Source organism: Perca flavescens, chromosome 10 (assembly GCF_004354835.1).
Source record: "Perca flavescens isolate YP-PL-M2 chromosome 10, PFLA_1.0, whole genome shotgun sequence".
NCBI lineage: Eukaryota > Metazoa > Chordata > Actinopteri > Perciformes > Percidae > Perca > Perca flavescens.
In genome coordinates this window covers 22721521-22727520 of record NC_041340.1, presented here as the reverse complement: position 1 = coordinate 22727520, position 6000 = coordinate 22721521, and the positions used below count along the sequence as shown (strand labels likewise).

The 6000-nt window shown below is 40.8% G+C and overlaps 1 protein-coding gene across 2 annotated transcripts in view; it reads left to right on the top strand.

The window, feature by feature from the left end:
• The first annotated feature begins 296 nt into the window (after nt 1–296).
• Nucleotides 297–6000, top strand: part of nlgn3a (neuroligin 3a) — a 129415-nt gene continuing 123711 nt past the window's right edge. For both annotated transcript variants that reach the window (XM_028589082.1, XM_028589084.1), the window contains exon 1: nt 297–627. The gene's annotated coding sequence lies outside the window, so the exon portion shown is untranslated. The remainder of the gene's footprint in view (nt 628–6000) is intronic.

The following is a 6000-nucleotide window of genomic DNA, read 5'->3' as shown; positions in this document are numbered from 1 at the left end:
AATTTATTGTTTTTTAAAAAAGGAGATTCCTAGATAACGCAATTTAAAATGATCCCCTAGGACCAAGTTCCCCTGTGGAGAATGATGCCTTTTTAATAGGATGATGTTTGTGAGAGACACTGAGGTGTGGAAGGAAAAAAGGCCTTTTTTGATGACCTGTCAAAGACGGCAGAGCACAGTTGGGAGGCATAAATCTTCTCTCGGCTCCTTCTCATGTATGTGCCCTTGGTTACCTAGTAACTCTCCTCTTCCATCTCCAATCGGCGCTCCCGAATATTCAGCAGGGATCGCGCCGCGCGCTCCCGCGAAGCTCGTGTTGAGCCGAAGAGTCCAGGCAGAAGCATCAAAACGCACCAGGACTAGGAGAGCTTTCCGCTGGGAAAAAAAAGAAGCAACAACCCAATAACATGGAAGAAATCCATTAAAATGAGAGCGGAATGAGGATGATGAGAGACGGTACCGCTTCACAGGAAGGTCAATCCCGAAAAACATAAGCAGTGCGCACACTACACGGATATTTGGAGTATACGCGAGTGCAAGTGAAGACCCCGAAACAGTGAAACATTGTCCCGGCTTTCTATTTTCAGAAAAGCAAGGCATGGAGGGATTTACATCTCGACAAGGCAGGTGAGTCATTTCATGATAGTTGACGAGCAGCTGTGTGCGTGGTTGAGTGAGTTATAGTGGGGATGCAGGGGAGACGGGCACATAGCGGGCTACTTGGACTCCAATTATACGACTTGTATTCTTTTCTGTAAAGATAAAGAGTGGTATTTTTGGGATGCTACATTGACGCAGCGCAGTACACCGGCACGAAGCACGTATACTTCCAAAACGCATTTGGATTTTTGTGACTTGAACTGACTACCCCGAGTCTCATTAGAGGCAGGAATGTGGACGCTGGATAATTGTTTGTGTGTGTGTGTATGTGTGTGTGTGTTTCAGTGCCGTATGTAACATGCAGAACATAAATAATGTGATAATTGTTAAGGGCACTTGTTACTTGGGTATAAAGACATCTTGTGTGCGTGGAGCAGTGACGCGCAATCTCTCTCTCTCTCTCTCTCTCTCTCTCTCTCTCTCTCTCTTATTGCACTCCCTTTAACGCAAATGAAATAGCCCGGTGACTTTAACGGAAATTAAAAAGAAGAATTAATGAATCAAATGGCCCAGGATGACGTAGGATCTTGTTTTTTTTTATAATGCCAGTCGGATCTGGCACTAATTTGTAGCAAGCTATGTCCATCTGCTGTGGAGCAGGATGATCTGCCACAAGCATATGGGGATCCCCATTTTCCTTTTCTTTTTTTTTTACGTTTCGCACATGAATTGATTCTATATAATAAAGCTCGCTCAATTTGGATGCTTAATTATAATGCTTAAAGTTCAATTGGAGTTTGCCTGGTCAATTAAGGATATTTCTTTCTCAAAAAAAACAAAATCTTTTATTAATTTGGTGCTTCTATGTATTATTTTCACTGAAATTCTTTCTCCTATCTTTAAATCTACCTCGTTTCATCATTGATCTTCTGACCTTTTCCATGACTCTGCTAAATTCTTGTAGTAAACAACCTCACTTTCCCATCTCGGCAATTCCAGTGACAGCTGTAGAAACCACATGCACAAACTGCTTGTGGAAGACGAGAGTATGAATCCAAAGCGCTGTGATGATCCTGCAGGCCCCGTGTGTCTACTTTCTTACTATCTTGAAATTCCTGGACACATGGCAGATTCTTAAAGATAAATAGTGTCACAATGGTAGAGAGAATAATTAACTGTGAGAGCTGAATCCCAAAAAGGGACGAGGTAGTGAAAATGTCAAGCAGGAGTTGTCATGGTGATAGGTTGAATAAGCAATGTGTCCCTGAAACCAAGCATTTAGGAAATGATCCAGAATTTTATTTGGCATGCAAACCACACTATTGATGAAAACAGCCCTTAATGGGTGATAATAACGCAAACGCATAGAATTCCTAGTTATTTGTTGCACGCATTTAAAGACCACCCTATGAAATTTGATTAGCACTCCTTGGATTTTGACTTGCAGGCAAATTGCGTTCATTTATATTGTATGTGTGTCTTCATCATGAGAAGGATTATGCTGCTGCTGCGGCTGCTGGTGAATACTCTCTCTGGCCCTTTAGAGCTTTTATTCCAGTCCAGCAGAGTGCTATTTTTCAAGTTTCCTGCTGTGTTAATATCCATTCTTCAATCGTTTTCTTTCTAAAATGTTCTTGGCTCGTGCATGAGCTGTGCAGCAATCATGGCAGCTAAAAACAGAGTTTTGTGTTTCAGCTGTTGGGGAATAATCACCAAGAACGCTGCTTCCACAATGTGTTCATTAGCTGGATGTAGCTTGGACTTGAAGGTCTTTGGGCCATGGAGAAGTGGTCGACAATCACTGACATGCGCACACACTAACGCACAGCATTTCAAAGTGCAACATTGAGTCTATTGTTTACCCTGTGAGTCTCAGGACTGCTCAAGAAAAGCTCCATGAGACTCTCTGTCTGCTGAAAAGGTCAGCAAGGCTTCGTCCTGACCTAAAGTGAATACACCTGAGTATGTCTTGGCCTGACTTAACATGGATGAGGCGCTCATTGGCCCGAGAGGCCTCTTGTTCTTTAGCTTTCAGCTCCTCTTTCCGCGTGCTCCCGTTATTGCTCTCACATCCAGCCCCGTGGACGGGAGATGTGCGGGCGCGCGTGCTCCTCTGTGTATATGCAGAGGTGTGTTGTTGCACATATGAGAAAGGCTGCGGAAGGTTATTTTTGTTTTCTAATATTCTTCATTGTGTTTGACATGTTGTCTTGGAGCAGCAGGAGAAGGAGCTGAATAATTTCCCAAATGGATACCTCTGACCTTCTGAAAATATGTCCTATCGCTGCCTATCCCACACCCGAATAAAAGCCTGTCATTGTTCTAGCACTGCTTTCACTGCATCGCAATGTCATACACAGGAAAGGAAAAGTAGTTGTGGAGAACTTGCATTTGATGTATATTAGTTGTCACTACATTACTAAGCAAACAAGATACACAGTGACATTGGCCTTGATAGCTGATGCTCTCAAAGACACTGTAGCAATATCTTACAAAGCAGACTTCTTATAAACTAGAATGTTCGATACCAGTGTGTTTAATATGTGTGTGTGTGTGTGTGTGTGTGTGTGTGTGTGTGTGTGTGTATATATATATATATATATATATATATATATATATATATACATATATACACACTACCGGTCAAAAGTTTGGGGTCACTTAGAAATTTCCATTCCACTCCATTACAGACAGAATACCAGCTGAGATCACTTGCATTGTTTTTTTAATCAGGGCAGCAGTTTTCAGATTACATTGTGTTTTTACATAATTGCAAAAGGGTTCTCTGTTGTAGAAAAAAGTGGCTGATCTTTAATACAATATCTACATTGCCCATTATCAGCAACCATTCATCCAATGTTCCAAAGGCACATTCTGTTTACTAATCTGATATAATTTTAAAAGGCTAACTGAGAAAACATTGGAGAACCCTTTTGCAATTATGTAAGAACATAATGTAATCTGAAAACTGCTGCCCTGGTTAAAAAAACAATGCAACTGATCTCAGCTGGTATTCTGTCTGGAATGGAAATTTCTAAGTGACCCCAAACTTTTGACTGGTAGTCATATTTTTTCTTTTTTTTTTCTTTTTTTCAGGGCTAATATTTTGTGGTATCGGATCGTACTGTACATAGGCTCACATACTCGCTGATACCGATACCAGCATATTAGGCAGTAAGGGAGGCATTTCCCGATACTGGTATCGGAACAACTCTGCTATAAACTATATATATACTATATATATACTATATATATCTATTCTGTTGGTGCAAGAGAAGAAGTTAGTTTAGTGAAAGAAGTCAGTCGTTATTACTACTTAAAATGCAAAGGATTCAAAGTCCTTGAAGTTTTTAATTAGGCTGAATAACAGTGTTAGTGCAGAGAGCTCTGAAACCTGTTGGGGCTGTACTTTAAACCCAAGTCAAACTGTGTATCTTGACGTGTCAACTAGGGGTGTGCGATATGACGATAGTAGATCTTGAACAATTACAATGTCTCCATGATATCTGCGGCCAGATTTGTTTCACACAGGTGGTTAGTGGCGTGACTTTTACCCTCGGTGGGGCTACGATCCTCTAGCTCTGTGTATTTTTAAACATCAGTACTTTGAAAGTATTTCTCATGTCACAGAAACCACAGAGAGTGAATCTTGTGTTTTAGATGTGATTATCATACTGTCGCTGTTTTTGTTCCGGTGCTCTCAATAGATCTGACTCTCCGCTCTCATCTCCGGCTCTGTGGGATGCAGCGGTGTCGGCGCCCCGGGGACTTTTTTGGATCATAAAATGTACCCAAATTCACATATATGTAGGATATTACTACAGACATTCCTGTAATCGTACGTTGCAACGTCTGCTGTGATGTATTATTATCAGCTGGAGCGTGCAGTGCACGCCGTTGTTTGCGGAACGTTATCGTTTAACAGTGTGGATGCTCACATCGTTAGAGTTATGGTTATAGTTCTCGTTCTTGGTGTGTACGGCCCTTTAGGCTCCAGAGTTTCCCCTGCTATATAAAAATCTCCTCAAACGCAAAAAAACTCACCATCTCTCCTTTAAGCAGCCAGAGCCGGGGACAAGCGTGGATTATAGATTGAACACCTCCAGACATTGCCACCGCTAAGCACTCTGTTATTGGTTATTGGTTGTTTGACAACTTGTGGTTTGTGTACTGTTCAGTAACTTTCAAAATAGTCTTAAAAGCCAGCATGAAAAGAATTGTGATAAGTACGTGGATCGTGATCCTGCCTAAAAAACAATCGTGATATGATCTTTTTGTCACATCTCCCTCCCCTTGTGTCAACTTGGCTCCTTCCTGTTCTAGCTTTCCACACACATTGTACAGTTGCACAGTGACTAATGAAAGAGGATACACTTGTCTATTCATATTTGCTCAGGAGGATGCGCTTTCATCATCATTAAATCACACCTTTTGTGACAGAATTACTGAAAAACACCCAAAACAAGTGACAATTCACTAGATACACTTGTGTCATATTTGTTTTCAAAATTAATAAGACGTATTTGATAAATCTGTGAAAAGATGAAAGAGTCTTTGTTTGACTAACTAAATGGTTTTGGCCTGAGGCACAAAGATATGCCTCAAGTCTACCGCACATAACGTGTTTAACAGAGATTTTACATTGTTCATGGCCCAAAAACATCTCCCCTGACTAACAGGTTTTCTTGCCAAAGACCAATGTCTGCTTAGTAAACAAGATTATTTTGGACATCGCCATTCTAACTACAAAGCAGATGTCACACAGTATGTCTCCACTCACTGTCTGCCAGAAGTGATCTGTTTATTATTTATTTATTAATTAGAAAATGTACACTCAATAATACACAGACATAGGACAAACCCTGCTGAGTAAAAATCAGGGAACTGAATATGCAGCAGCAGTGGGGAGCTATTTTCGATTGTTTTCCTTTTTAAAGGAGACTTTTTAAAAATGCATCGCGTTGAGAGAGACAGCGAGAGGTGGAAGACTGCCATGATAAGAAGAGGGGCTCTCGGATGCAAAGCTCTACTTTACACTTACAGTACATAAGCTTAGTTTGGGATGAAGCTCAGTTCATTCATTCATGTGGAACATGCAAACCACATGAATGACCTTTTCAACTCTGGCGTACTGGAATCAATCCACTGAAGCAGTGTATGCAAGTTTGTTTGTATTCCGTTGATTTTACTTTGTGAAAATGTCACACTTATTTGCAGACTATTTTTGATTGATTTGATTGTGATTTTGCATTCTGCGATGTCATTTGCTTTCCACTTGCACATACGGTACGATATGACAACTAACGCTCAGATTAATGTATAGATTTCTGTGGTCCTGCTGCACTTTGTGTCCTCTAAAAGTCCACATCTGCACTTGCCAGCTCATTTGAATTTTGTCTT